The following is a 14,964-nucleotide window of genomic DNA, read 5'->3' on the forward strand; positions in this document are numbered from 1 at the left end:
CTAGAACTGGGAGGCCGTTGTCCTCTCCCCTTCAATCTTTCAGAAATGTCTCATGAGAACACTTGCCATTGGATTCAGGCCCCATCTGGGTAATCCATGATGATCTCATTTGGAAATCCTTATTGACGTTCACAAAGACCTCATCCCAAATAAGGTTGTGTTCACAGGTTCTGGGGTTAGGATATTAATGTATGTTTGGGGGTCACCGTTTAGTACCTTACAGCAGATGAGGAGAAGAACCAGCCCCAAAGTTGGTATCCATTCACGCAGAGGATTCCTGCGTCCATGCACAGATTTATAGCAGCCTTTCACTTAGAATTAAGTTTACTTCTGGTTTTCTTTTACAGCATTTGAAACTTTAGTGCCAGACCATGTGGGTTTCCTTAACACCAGTTTATCCTCCTCCTCCTCTGAAGCCTTGTTCAGCTCCTCCCCACCACTCCCCAGATACACTCACCAGTGTGCTCATACATAAAAACACCACTAGACAAGGAGGGGGTGGCGGTCCTGCCTCAGACCAGGCCCTTGTCAGTTCCTGCTGGATCTGGGCTCGCCCAGGTTTTAGGGAGAGAGGATGAAATGATTCCCAGCTGGAAAAACAAAGGCAAAGGAGAAAAGGAAAGCTACAACTATTTGAAAGTAGAGTTCCAAAGACTAGCAAGGAGACATAAGAAAGCTTTCCTCACTGATCAATGCAAAGTAATAGAGGAAAACAATACAATGGAAACTCTAGAGATCACTTCAAGAAAATTAGGGATACCAAGGGAACATTTCATGCAAAGATGGGCACAATAAAGGACAGAAATGGTATGGACCTAACAGAAGCAGAAGATATTAAGAAGAGGTGGCAAGAATACACAGAAGAACTATACAAAAAAGATCTTCATGACCCAGATAACCACGATGGTGTGATCACCCATCTACAGACAGACATCCTGGAATGCAAAGTCAAATTGGCCTTAGGAAGCATCACTGCAAACAAAGCTAGCAGAGGTGATGGAAGGCCAGTTGAGGTATTTTAAACCCTAAAGGATGATGCTGTTAAAATGCTGCACTCAAAATGCCAGCAAATTTGGAAAACTCAGCAGTGGCCACAGGACTGGAAAAGGTCAGTTTTCATTCCAATTCCAAAGAAAGGCAATGCCAAAGAATGCTCAAACTACTACACAATTGCATTTATCTCACATGCTAGCAAAGTAATGCTCAAAATTCTCCAAGCCAGGCTTCAACAATACATGAACTGTGAACTTCCAGATGTTCAAGCTGGATTTAGAAAAGGCAGAAGAACCAGAGATCAAATTGCCAACATCTACTGGATCATAGAAAAAGCAAGAGAGTTCCAGAAAAACATCTGCTTTATTGACTATGCCAAAGCCTTTGGCTATATAGATCACCACAAACAGTGGAAAATTCTTAAAGAGATGGGAATACCAGATCACCTTACCTGCTTCCTGAGAAACCTGCATGCAGGTCAAGAAGCAATAGTTAGAATGTGACATGGAACAATGAACTGGTTCCAAATTGGGAAAGGAGTATGTCAAGGCTGTATATTGTCACCCTCCTTATTTAACTTATATGCAGAGAGCATCATGCAAAATGCCAGGCTGTAGGAAGCACAAGCTGGAATCAAGATGCCAGGAGAAATAACAATAACTTGAAAAGCAGATGACAACACCCTTGTGGCAGAAAGTGAAGAGGAACTGAAGAACCACTTGATAAAAGTGAAAGGAGAGTGAAAAAGCAGGTTTAAACCTCAACATTCAAAAAACTAAGATCGTGGCATCCAGTCCCATCACTTCATGGCAAATAAATGAGAAAACAATGGAAACAGTGATAGAATTTATTTTCCTGGGCTTCAAAAATCACTGCAGATGGTGACTGCAGCCATGAAATTAAAAGATGCTTCCTCCTTGGAAGAAAAGCTATTACTAAGCCAGACAGCATATTAAAAAGCAGAGACATTACTTTGCCAACAAAGGTTCGTCTAGTCAAAGCTATGATTTTTTCCAGTAGTCATGTATGGATATGAGAGTTGGACCATAGAGAAAGCTGAGCACCAAAGAATTGATGCTTTTGAACTGTGGTGTTGGAGAAGACTCTTGAGAGTCCCTTGGACTTCAAGGAGATCCAACCAGTCCATCCTCAAGGAAATGAGTCCTGAATATTCATTGGAAGGACTGATGCTGAAATTGAAACTCCAATACTTTGGCCACTTGATGCAATGAACTGACTCATTTGGAAAAGACCCTGATGCTGGAAAAGATCGAAGGCGGGAGGAGAAGGGGATGACAGGATAAGATGTTGGTATACCATCACGAACTCGAAGGACATGAGTTTGAGCAAGCTCCAGGAGTTGACTATAGACAGGGAAGCCTGGTGTGCTTCAGACTCAAAGAGGCCTACATGACTGAGCGACTGAACTGCTGGGCTGGCCCAGGTCCCAGTGGAATAGGTCCAGGATCAGGGCATGTCAGACCTTTGTTACCTTGTCTTGTTTTGAGCCATGAAGATGGTAGTAATTATTACAGCAGGCTAGGAAACAAAGGGCTTCCCTGGTGGCTCAGCAGGTAAAGAATCTGCCTGCAGGAGACCTAGGGTTGATCCCTGGGTCAGGAAGAACGTCTGAGAAGGAAATTGCAAGCCACTCCAGTATTCCTGCCTGGAGAATTCCATGGACAGAGGAGCCTGGCAGGCTACAGTCCATGGGGTCACAAACAGTTAGACACAACTGAGTAACTAACACTCTTGCTGAAGGGGCACAGGTTGCCTTGGATTGACTTCCTGGGCCAGGGGTAGAGTCTGGGATTTGAAAAGAGATTGGACAGCCCATCCAGGATGCCCTGCCAAGTCCCCAGCACACTGGGTGGGGCCTGGTTTCCCTTTTCTAAAGTAGCTTCTCATGATACTCTCTGCAGGCTTATTCTTTTTTTTTTTTTTTCTTTTTTTAAAGACTTGTTTATTAGGCTGCACTGGGTCTTAGTTGCAGCATGGGAGATCTAGTTCCCTGACCAGGGATTGAATCTGGGCCCCCTGTATTGGGAACTCAGAGTCTCAGCCACTAGACCACCAAGGGAAGTCCCTACAGGATTATTCTGCTTTTATTTTTCAGCATGGAGCCTGTAGTGACCTGATAATATCTCATCTTTTCCTATAGTAACTCCCCACCACCACCATTCCCCACCACCCAAACATAAGGGGATGTGAGCTCCTTGAAGGCAGGGCTGACAGCCAGGCTCACCTCTGAATCTATCCCCAGCACAGCTCTTGGCAGGTAAGGGTGTCGAGATGATGAGATGGTCTTTGAGGAAGGGGGAAACGAGGAGAGACCCTGAGAGGGATGTGGTGAGAACCCGCTCAGACCCAGCCCCCACCAGGTCACAGTCTAGGCAGGTGGACAGGTAAATGGAGAAGGTTCTGGGGAGGCTGTACCACATGGACGAAGGGTTAAGAAGGACATGGTAAGAAATTGTAAGAAAGGGCAGACAGCATCCTCAGGGAGCAGAGAAATGCAGGAGCTGACCTCCGCTGGCAGGGATGGGGAGATTCTGCCCAGGGGGACAGCTGTGACCAAGTCCCCTGAATTGAGGGGAGGAGGCCCGCTCCATGGCACAGCCTTCGTGAGAGGCAGCAAGGGAGGAAGGAGAGTTTGGAGCAGGTATGAGAGGCATCCCGGGAAGGCCCATGGACCAGGTGGGGGATGCTGCTGTGTGTGCTGGGGATGGAAGAGGCTGCAGGGGCTTCAAGCCGGGAGCCTGCCCAGGTGACTGTCAGAGGCCCTCAGTGTACGTGGCCCTGGACACCAGTTCCGCAGCCTCCAGGAGGTTAGCCTGTATTCCTTTCCATCCTTTGTGTGTGCGCTCAGTTGCTTAGTTGTGTCCGACCCCTTGCGACCTCATGGACTGTAGTCCACCAGATTTCTTTGTCCATGGGATTCTTCAGGCAAGAGCACTAGAGTAAGTTGCCATTTCCTCCTCCAGGGGATCTTCCCAACTCAAGGACTGAACCCACATCTCTGCATTGGCAGGCAGACTCTTTACCACAGGGCCCCCTGGGAAGCCCTTCCCATCTTTACAACTTCCCAAGGGCCACAGTTACGTTAGTAATTGCAGCTAGGCATTGAGTCAAGGATGTGCTAGGAGGCCTCCATATTTAAATATTTACTCCTTCGGACACATGCTTATGATAGTATGATTATTCCCTTTTTTCAGATGAGTCTTAAAGCTGGTAGCTGAGGAAATTAAGCTTTAACCCTGAATCTATATGGACCCTAGGTGCCATGTCCACACATGTACCAGGGCCTGCGGCCTCCTGTATTGTGAAGCATGTCACGACTTCTGGAGTAGTTCATACGTGGGACTCTTCTCTGACCTAGATCAGAGGTTTGGCAAATCCAGGGCAGAGACTGTTCACTCCATTTTACAGAAAAGAAAGCTAAGAACCCAAGGAGTGGGGGGTCCTCCCTCATGAGCTGCAGACCCAGAGGTCGGGCATCAGTGTTTCATGCTAAGGTCCTCTGCCCAGGAGCCTTGTGGTCAGACTTGTGTCCATACAACAGTGCAGAATGAGGGCAGTGGAGATGGGGGTGGCAGGAATAGGGGTGCAGCTTGTTCCAGATCCAATGCCTGCTGAGCAGGGCTCTTCCCCAGAGCTCAGTCCTGGGCCACGAGGCAGCACATCCGTCTCCAAAGGGCCTTCTGGGGAGAATGGTACTCCCTGGAAGGAGCTGGCTGCATCCATCTTGTAGGACAATATGCTATTTTTGCCAGAGAGCTACAGGGCATAAATATAGATTTCTGAGCATTTTTTATTACCTGACTTGATGCCCCCTGCACATCTCTTCATTAAACCATAAAAAGCCAGACAGCCCTTCCCAGAAACTGTGCGTCTACCTGTGTCCCATACAGACGTGGGGGGTTTCAGCCATATGGCAGAAAGGGCCCCGCTTTGTCGGGGGGCAGGGGGAGTCAATGGCCAGTTGCCTCAGAATTACCTTGGAGATGAATGACGGAGTTCCCAGGGGGCCTTTTCTGTCTGTTGCTGGGGCATTTCTTTCTTTCTGCCCTGTAACCAGATCTGATTCTGGGATACAGGCCAGATCCTGGGCCCTGCCCTCCACTTCCCTCAGCCACTATCTTTCTGCCCTTTTCCCCATGTTCCTTTCCACCCCAGGGCCTTTGCACTACCTGGGAATCTCATCTGCCTCATCATCTGTGCCTAGGCAACCTTTCATTTCTCAGACCTCCACCAAACCCCTGGGCCCACCATCTAAGGCAGGCTCCTTTGTCTAGAACCATGGTCACTTGATTTGGGGTATTTATCCCACTTGGTAAGGGTTTGTGGATTAATCGATTAGACTCTGTTCTCCACTCCACTGTAAGCTTCATGAACATAAAGACTGTTGTTTCCATTGCATTCCCAGAGCCTAAAGAGATAACCTGGTCCATACTCATTTCTATGTAAATATTATAGAAAATTATCAATATAAGTGAATGATATGGACGAATAAAGAAACGAGTGAGCAAGCAAGCCATGGTTCTCAACCAGGCGAGATTTGCCCCTCGAGCTCCCCCTTCCTGGGATGTATTGGCAATATTTTGAGACATTCTCATTTGTCATGCCATGGTGGTGCTACAGTGGACAGAGGCTGGGTTGCTGTCAAATAACCTGCACAGAACAGTGGCCCCCGCCTCCCAGCAGAGACTGTGTTCCACCCCAAATGTCAACAGTGTCCAAGTTGAGAAACCCTGTAAAGTTATTTCCTAGGGCTGCTGGACAAAGCACTACAAACTGAGTGGTTTAAAACAACAGAAATGGAGTTGGGTACAGTTGAGGAAGCCAGGAGTCCAAAATCAAGGTGTTGGTAGGGCTGGTCCCCTCTAGAAGGCCTGAGGAGAGGTCAGTTCCCTGATTCTCCGGTGGCTTCTGCTGGTGGCAGAGTCTAGAGTGTTCTTGGCTCACAGCTGCCTGCCTCTCTGATCTCTGCCTCTTGTCTTCACACAGCCTCCTTCCAAAGGTGTCTGTTTTTTTCCTCTTCCTGTGAGGGTACCAGACATTGGATTTAGAGCCTGACTTAATGACTTCATCTTAATTAGCTACTACAACTACAAAGGCCCTATTTCTAAATAATGTTACCTTCACAGGTACTGGGGTTCAAACTCAGTTCAGTTCAGTCACTCAGTCCTGTCTAACTCTTTGTGACCCCATGGACTGCAGCATATCAGGCCTCCCTGTCCATCACCAACTCTCAGGGCTTGCCCAAACTCATGTCCATCGAGTCAGTGACGGCATCCAACCATCTTATCCTCTGTCGTCCCCTTCTCCTCCTGCCTTCACTCTTTCCCAGCATCAGGGTCTTTGCTAATGAGTCAGTTCTTTGCATCAGGTGGCCAAGTATTGGAGGTTCAGCTCCAATATTCCAATGAATATTCAGGACTGTTTTCCTTTAGGAATGACTGGTTGGATCTCCTTGCAGTCCAAGGGACTCTCAAGAGTCTTCTCCAACACCACAGGTCTAAACCATCAATTCATCAGCCCTCAGCTTTCTTTGTAGTCCAACTCTCACATCCATACATGACTACTGGAAAAACCATAGCTTTGACTAGACTGACCTTTGTCATTGACATACTGCCTCTGCTTTTTAGTATGCTGTCTAGGTTGGTCATAGCTTTTCTTCCAAGGAGCAAATGTCTTTTAATTTCATGACTACAGTCACCATCTGCAGTGATTTTGGAGCCCAAGAAAAGAAAGGCACTATTTTCATTGTTTCCCCATTTATTTGCCATGAAGTGATGGGACCAGATGCCATGATCTTAGTTTTTTGAATGTTGTGTTTTAAGCCAACATTTTCACTCCCCTCTTTCACTTTCATCAAAAGGCTCTTTAGTTCCTCTTTGCTTTCTGCCATAAGGGTGGTGTCATCTGCATATCTGAGGTTATTGATAGTTCTTCCTGCAATCTTGATTCCAGCTTGTGCTTCATCCAGCCTGGCATTTTGCATGATGTACTCTGCATATAAGTTAAATAAACAGGATGACAATATACAGCCTTGATGTACTCCTTTCCTAATATGGAACCGGTCCATTGTTCCATGTCCAGTTCTAACTGTTGCTTCTTGACCTGCATATTGGTTTCTAAGGAAGCAGGTAAGGTGGTCTAGTATTCCCATCTCTTTCAGAATTTTCCATTCTTGGTTGTGTTTTGCACAGTCAACGGCTGTAGCAGAGTCAATGAGACAGAAGTAGATGGTTTTCTGGAATTCTCTATGATCCAGTGGATGTTGGCAATTTGATCTCTGGTTCTTCTGCCTTTTCTAAATCCAGCTTGAACATCTGGAAGTTCGCAGTTCATACAGTTTTGAAGTCTAGTTTGGAGAATTTTGAGCATTACTTTGTGAGCATGTGAGAAGAGTGCAACTGTGTGGTAGTTTAAGCATTCTTTGGCATTGCCTTTCTTTGGGATTGGAATGAAAACAGACCTTTTCCATGCCTGTGGCCACAGCTGAGTTTTCCAAATTTGCTGGCATATTGAGTGCAGCACTTTCACAGCAGCATGTTTTAGGATTTGAAATAGCCCAGCTGGAATTCCATCACTTCCACTAGTTTCATCTGTAGTGATGCTTCCTAAGGCCCACTTTGCACTCCTGGGACACCTTTTTAGGAGACGCTGTTCAGCCTAACAATCTACATGCAGTGCAGGTGACCTGGGTTCAGTCCCTGGGTCAGGAAGATCCCCTGGAGAAGGGGATTGCTACCCATGCCAGTATTCTTGCCTGGAGAATCCCATGGACAGAGGAGCATGGCGGGCTACAGTCCATAGGGTTGCAAAGAGTCAAATTAATGACTATGTGACTGAGAACTTTCACTTTGCACTTTATTCAACCTACTTTACCCTGGTTTGATGGAAAGTTAATTATATTCATACACTCCGTGGAAGCCCTATATTCATACACATTACCCCCAAAAGTAGAAAGGGGCAAAGGAACGTGCTGTATGCCCTCTTCTCTCTCCCCTCCCTGTTGTCCGGGCATTCATCAGATGCTCGTCAGCGGTCCCTCGCCCCCCTGTACAGCCACTGTCAGCCACCTGTGCCTCCTCAGTACTTGACCTGAGGAATGCACCTTTGCACCCGAAACCTTCTCCTCTACCCCAGAGCATCATATTGAGTAAGTGATGTGTGTTCAGTCCTCGGGCCAGACCTATAAGCTCCGTATTCTTACTGATCCATTTCCAGTTAAAGAAACCTGAGTTCAGAAGGATAAATACAGTGCCTAAAAGTACAGAGCTGATAGATGACAGAGCCTGGTCATCTGGGGGGAAAGCCCATGCTGAGCTCCTGTTCCCTGGGGACTCCCCACCCCTTACCGAGCTCCCAGTTCCTGTCCTTAGTTCTTGTGGCAGGAGCTCCGCCCTGTACTCTCATAGCTGGAGGCACTTGCCTCTCCCACAGCCTTTTCTCTGGCATCCTTTCTGTTTATATCCCTCTCTCCCTTCTAGACTGTGAAGGCTTTCAGGGTGGATACAGTATTGCTTTCATCTCTGGGTTCCCAGCCCCAGTACCTACCTGTAGGGCACACACAGCCTGTCGATTGTTAAATAAATGAATGCATTCATGGTTTTAACAGTCTAGTCTAGAGACCTTACTTTTGTTTGTATTAGAATTTCCCCGGTTATACTGCAGTGAATACAATACAACTCTCTGACTCTCTTAGAAGCAACCAGAAGGTGAACTTAAAAATTTTAAAACAAGTTTCCATAGTGAATTTAGCCTGGATGATCTAGGCTAGATTACTACTCTAGATTAATCAACACTAAACCTACTTCCTTACTGCTGAATTTCACAGAGCCTTAAACATTCTCTTGTGCTTCAGAAATTCTAAGAAGGTAGATCATCTTCTAGATATTTCATTTTTATTTTTTAATTTTTTGAACAGTCCTAAGCTGAAACTTAAAAGACGCTTACTCCTTGGAAGAAAAGTTATGAGCAACCTAGATAGCATATTCAAAAGCAGAGACATTACTTTGCCAACAAAGGTCCATCTAGTCAAGGCTATGGTTTTTCCAGTGGTCATGTATGGATGTGAGAGTTGGACTGTGAAGAAGGCTGAGCACCAAAGAATTGATGGTTTTGAACTGTGGTGTTGGAGAAGACTCTTGAGAGTCCCTTGGACTGCAAGGAGATCCAACCAGTCCATTCTGAAGGAGATCAGCCCTGGGATTTCTTTGGAAGGAATGATGCTAAAGCTGAAACTCCAGTACTTTGGCCACCTCGTGCGAAGAGTTGACTCATTGGAAAAGACTCTGATGCTGGAAGGGATTAGGGGCAGGAGAAGAAGGGGACAACAGAGGGTGAGATGGCTGTATGGCATCACTGACTCGATGGACGTGAATCTGAGTGAACTCCGGGAGTTGGTGATGGACAGGGAGGCCTGGTGTGCTGCGATTCATGGGGTCGCAAAGAGTGGGACATGACTGAGCGACTGAACTGAACTGAAAAAATACTAGGGCCTCCCTGATGGCTCAGTGGTAAAGAATCCACCTGCCAGCATGGGAGACATGGGTTCAATTCCTGGGTTGGAAAGATCCCCTGGAGAAGGGAATGGCAACCCACTCCAGTGTTCTTGCTTGGAAAATCCCATGGACAGAGGAGCCAGGCAGGCTACAGCCCATGGGGTCACAAAGAGTCACATATGACTTAATGAGCAAATAACAAGAAATACTAAGCCTAGTACAGGGTTGCAATGTGCTGGGGTGCACCGCACCGCCTCCTGGATGGAGACTCTCCCAGAAAGCTGAGAGGAGGAGGGGGCTTCCATCCAGAGCAATGTCATCAGTGATGGGCTGGGAGGACCCCTCTCTCCCACTCTGGTCTCCACTCTGCACCCACATTCTCCTGTGACCTCTTCATTCTTGTTTTTGGTAGATTTCCCCCTACTCTCATCAAAGCCCAGTTGCCTGAGCTGAAAATGAAAGTGGATGGCCTGAAGCTTCCTGTAGCTCATTAACCTCCACATTATCTCGGGGAAATTATGCCAATTATCACACCGGGGCTCAGGATTGAAGAGCAACCACGTCTGGGCTGACGGTGATGGATGCGACCAATTTAAGGGGTGGAGGGCAGCTCCTCAGGTGGTGAAAGAATCATTTGTTTTGCCAGGAGATGCTTTCCCCGAGGCAGATGCAAGGTTCAAATCTCCGGTGGGAGAGCTCTCCTGGTATCTTCCCTGGGATGTTTCCAAGGGGGACTTTGTAAAAAAAAAAAAAATTTTAAGCATATGTAGGTTAACTTTGTTTTCTTACTGTCTTAATAAAGAGAAGTAGAGAGAAAACACCAAACATATAAAAATGGCCCATAATCCTCCTACCCAGTGAGTTCATTTGTCCTTTAAAACCAATCAAAATGGAAGTAATACAATATAGGTAGGTCTAGACCATCTGAGTTCAATAAGTAACAAAGTTAAAGTGACTGTCTTCCCCACCCCCTCTTCTAAGCACAGTCTCTCAACAGCTAATAGAGTTTTGTGTTTCCTTTAGAAATAGTGTGCCTGGGGAAGCAAAATGGCTTAGAGGAGGGCGTCTCTGACCTGATGTCTGGAAACCTTGTTCCATCACAGGTTGCTGGGACCCATTCTCAGAGATTCGGATTCAGCCACTGAGGTGGGGAATTTGCCCATTTAACAGTTTCTCAGATGGCACTAACCCCAGCTCTGCCACTTTCCAGCTCTGATTTTGAACAAGATAACCTCTCTTTGCTTCATCTTCCTCTTCTGTAAAATGGGGCTCATGATAGTTATGAGAATTCAGTGAATTAAAATATTTGCATGGTTCTGCATATTAGGAACAGTGCAATAGCTGCTATGATGCATGTGTGTGCGCAGTCACTCAGTCGTGTCTGACTCTGCCACACTAGGCCTGTAGCCCGCCAGGCTCCTCTACCCATGGGATTTCCCAGGCAAGAATACTGGCGTGGGTTGCCATGCCCTCCTCCCAGGGATCGTCATGATCCAAGGAGCGAACCCACATCTCCTGAGTCTCCTGCTTTGCAGGCGGATTCTTACCCACTGAGCCACCTGGGAAACTCCAATGTATCATGTTAGTCGCTCAGTCATGTCTGACTCTCTGCCACCCAGTGGACTAGAGCCCACCAGGCTCCTCTGTCCATGGAATTTCCCAGGAAAGAGTACTGGAGTGGGTAGCCGTTCCCTTCTCCATGGGAAGGGATACTTCTACATATTCTTCAGTATTATGCTTTGTTTACAGTAGTGATAATTATACGTTTGCCTGTAAATATATTTAGTCCTTTTGAATTATGCTTTCCATGAAATCAGAGTTTTAGATGTCATTCTGGGGCATATGCTGGCCCTCTATGAGTGACCACAGCGGTTTAGTGTTAGCTAATATAACCAGTGCAGCGAGGGGCATCCTTGTACATGTTCTGACAAACATTTTGTGACTATATTCATAGAATAAATTCCTAGAAGGGAGTTGCTAGACCAAAGTGTGCATTCCTTTTATATATTGGTAGTCTGAAAATTAAAATGTGCGCATTCATGGGAAGGGTACGTTTGTTTCTAAGCCTAGGTCTGATGTAACCTAAGGGCAAAGGGGGTTGCTCTGTGGACTTTGTTGTCTTCACCTTCCAAATGAGGATGTAAAAGCAACCAACACAGCTGGCATGTTGAGGTGCATGATCAAATGACCATGGACTGCTTGTTGAGCGCAGAGCAAGAGGCTGAAGATCCTGAACTGGCTGAAGCATGCTCTCTGTACTCAAGGAGCTTTGGTCCAGGAGAGTGAACTCCTAGGAACACAGATGCATTTGCCGCCCCTCCAGAATGACAGGTGCAGCCGTAGGGTGATGCATACAGATTCAAGATGGCACCCAGAGTAAGTTGGGTGGGCCAGAGCGATCAGGAAAAGCTTCAAAAGGACGGGGCAGAGGTGTTTTGTAAACTGAGTGAGAATGGACAGGAGGGGTTGGCCCTGCAGAGAAGAAAATCCGTACTTGTTAGCACCTGACACAGCACTTGATGTAAGGTCAGTGCTCAAGAGCAATCTCAGCCCTAATGGGGTGTGCAGCCTATAGAAAGCTTGGGCCTTAGGCTCTCTCTGATTTAACTAAAGACCAAGAATCATTTCATATGGGCCTGCTACATACTGAACTGGAGCTTTCATATTTGTGAATGGCTAGTATACATTCCCGGAGAAGGCAATGGCACCCCACTCCAGTACTCTTGCCTGGAAAATCCCATGGATGGAGGAGACTGGCGGGCTGTAGTCCATGGGGTCGCTGAGGGTCGGACACGACTGAGTGACTTCCCTTTCACTTTTCACTTTCATGCATTGGAGAAGGAAATGGCAACCCACTCCAGTGTTCTTGCCTGGAGAATCCCAGGGATAGGGGTGCCTGGTGGGCTGCAGTCTATGGGGTTGCACAGAGTCGGACACGACTGAAGTGACTTAGCAGCAGCAGCAGCAGCAGCAGCAGCAGCAGCAGCAGCAGCAGCAGCAGCAGCAGCAGCAGCAGCAGCAGCAGCAGCATACATTCCTACCATAAGAGTGGTGTCATCTGTGTATCTGAGGTTACTGGTATTTCTCCCGGCAACCTTGATTCCAGCTTGTGCTTCACCCTTATGGCAGAAGGTGAAGAACTAAAGAGGCTCTTAATTAAAGTGAAGAAGAGTGAAAAAGTTGGCTTAAAACTCAACATTCAGAAAGCTAAGATCATGGCATCCAGTCCCATCACTTCATGGCAAATAGATGGGGAAACAATGGAAACAGTGACAGACTTTCTTTTCTTGGGCTCTAAAATCACTGCAAATGGTGACTGCAGCCATGAAATTAAAAGACGCTTGCTGCTTGGAAGAAAAGTTATGACCAACCTAGACAGCATATTAAAAAGCAGAGACATTACTTCACTGACAAAGATCCATCTAGTCCAAGCTATGGTTTTTCCAGTAGTCACATATGTATGTGAGAGTTGGACTCTAAAGAAAGCTGAGCACTGAAGAATTGATGCTTTTGAACTGTGGTGTTGGAGAAGACTCTTGAGAGTCCCTTGAAATGCCAGGAGATCAAACCAGTCAATCCTGAAGGAAATGAGTCCTGAATATTCATTGAAAGGACTGATGATTAAATTGAACCTCCAGTACTTTGGGCACCTGATGCAAAGAGCCAGCTCATTGGAAAAGACTCTGATTCTGGGAAAGATTGAAGGCAGGAGGAGAAGGGGATGACAGATGGTGAGATGGTTGGATGGCATCACTGACTCAATGGACATGAGTTTGAGCCAACTCTGGGAGTTGGTGATGGACAGGGAGGCCTTGTGTGCTGCAGTCCATGGGGTCACAGAGTCAGACATGACTGAGCAACTGAACTGGGTATACATCCCTAATAGAATTCATACAATCAAGACGATTTGCTTTCTTATACTTCTTATCATGAGGTTGGAACTGTGGGAGAAACCCATAGCCTTTTGGTTTTTAGTCAAATGGTAGATGAAAAGGAGGCCTGAATGAGAATGGCAGGGGACAGTTGCAGTCGATAGTTTTAAGGGACAAGGAGTGTTCTGGTGCAGGCCGCTCTTCAGATATGTCCTAGGATGAGTTAGAAAGCACACATCAGAAAGGTGTGTTTCATGGTTGCAGCCTGCAGATAGTCTCAGACAAGGGTTATCGAGGCCACAGTCTGCAAGACACCATGCAGTCCACTGTCCTCAGGTAGAAGAACACATACAGTCTTCAGGGAGAGTGACCCCCAAACATTCCAAAGTCATTATCTCATTCAAGAGAAGAAGGGGGGATTACTTGAGGTGCTCTGGTTGATCTGGTCCGTTATCAGATCCCTGATTGATGACAAACCAGGCTGTTCTTCCCTCACCTCCCTCCCTCACTCAGCTTTATTACCTGCCACACTTCCCTGCCACCCATCCCTGCTGGTCCCCAAGCATGGGTTTAAAGTCTGAAAGACTGACGTGAATCCAAACAATGCCCCCTTTCTAGATGTTCAGCCACAGGAAACTCCGTCAACCACTCTGAAACCCAGGTTCTGTTTTCTGTATCATGCCGATAATGTTGAGAAGATTAAACAGTAGCTATTTTTGGAAAGGTCTAACTCAGAGCCTCAATTGTATGACTTTTTTTTTTTTTTAATAATAATGCCCTCACTGAAAAAGAGAATTGCCATCACATACGGATATTCCTTATCCCTGTTTTGAGCTGGATGGCCTCGAAGCTCAGCCCTTAACTATGGGTTTCACTGATGCCACATGTGTGCTAAAGTGCTGATCAGAATTAAGCAGGGAAATAAGATGACAGAATTAGTTAGGACTTTTTGTGCTTGCCAAGGCTAAACCCAACTTGAGCTGACTTAAGGAAAAATGCTTGTGGTAAATTATAAATAGTAATGTTTCATGAAATAATGGGATGGAATTGCAACTGAGCTTAGCAGGGAAGGGTCTGGAAACAAGAACTGGAAGCCATAAGTAAACCTAAAAATTGACTCTCTCCCCTTCACTGTTCCTACTTCTTGCCATGTACTTGATTTATTGTTCTGTTTCCTTACAGCCCTTCTCTGCTCCAGATTCCCAGGGTAGACTGTGTGGCCCCAAGGATCCTGGATTCACCTGTGAGAGGACCAGCCAGCAGCCAAGACCATCAGTCCTGCTCCTGGTCCCCGTTTCAGACTCCTAGAAGATAGAATCTGATCCCTTCAGCTTAAGTCTGCCTTCTACTCATCAGCTCTGAGTGGTAAGTAAAGTCATAGAGTGCCTAATGGCTACTAGGGGCTCCTATGAACCTTGGATATTCTATGATACAGGAATAGATTGATCATTTTAGGAAGCATGTAAGAGGGAAGAGATTTAGGAAGCAGCAGCAGATGAAAGGTTGCTCAGTCACTATTCTCTATAAAGTGCTGTTGAATATCTAGATGTGCCCATCCAGTTTTAGAGAACTATCTAATATATATT

General features: G+C 46.4%; 1 long non-coding RNA gene across 1 annotated transcript in view; it reads left to right on the forward strand.

Annotated features, from left to right (window-relative positions):
* LOC121816490 (uncharacterized) overlaps positions 1–14,964 on the forward strand; it is a 109,524-nt gene that overhangs the window by 4,179 nt on the left and 90,381 nt on the right. Inside the window, exon 2 of the long non-coding RNA XR_006056115.2 lies at positions 14,561–14,743. This is a non-coding gene — a long non-coding RNA (uncharacterized LOC121816490). The remainder of the gene's footprint in view (positions 1–14,560; positions 14,744–14,964) is intronic.

The sequence above is a fragment of the Ovis aries genome, chromosome 14 (assembly GCF_016772045.2).
Source record: "Ovis aries strain OAR_USU_Benz2616 breed Rambouillet chromosome 14, ARS-UI_Ramb_v3.0, whole genome shotgun sequence".
NCBI lineage: Eukaryota > Metazoa > Chordata > Mammalia > Artiodactyla > Bovidae > Ovis > Ovis aries.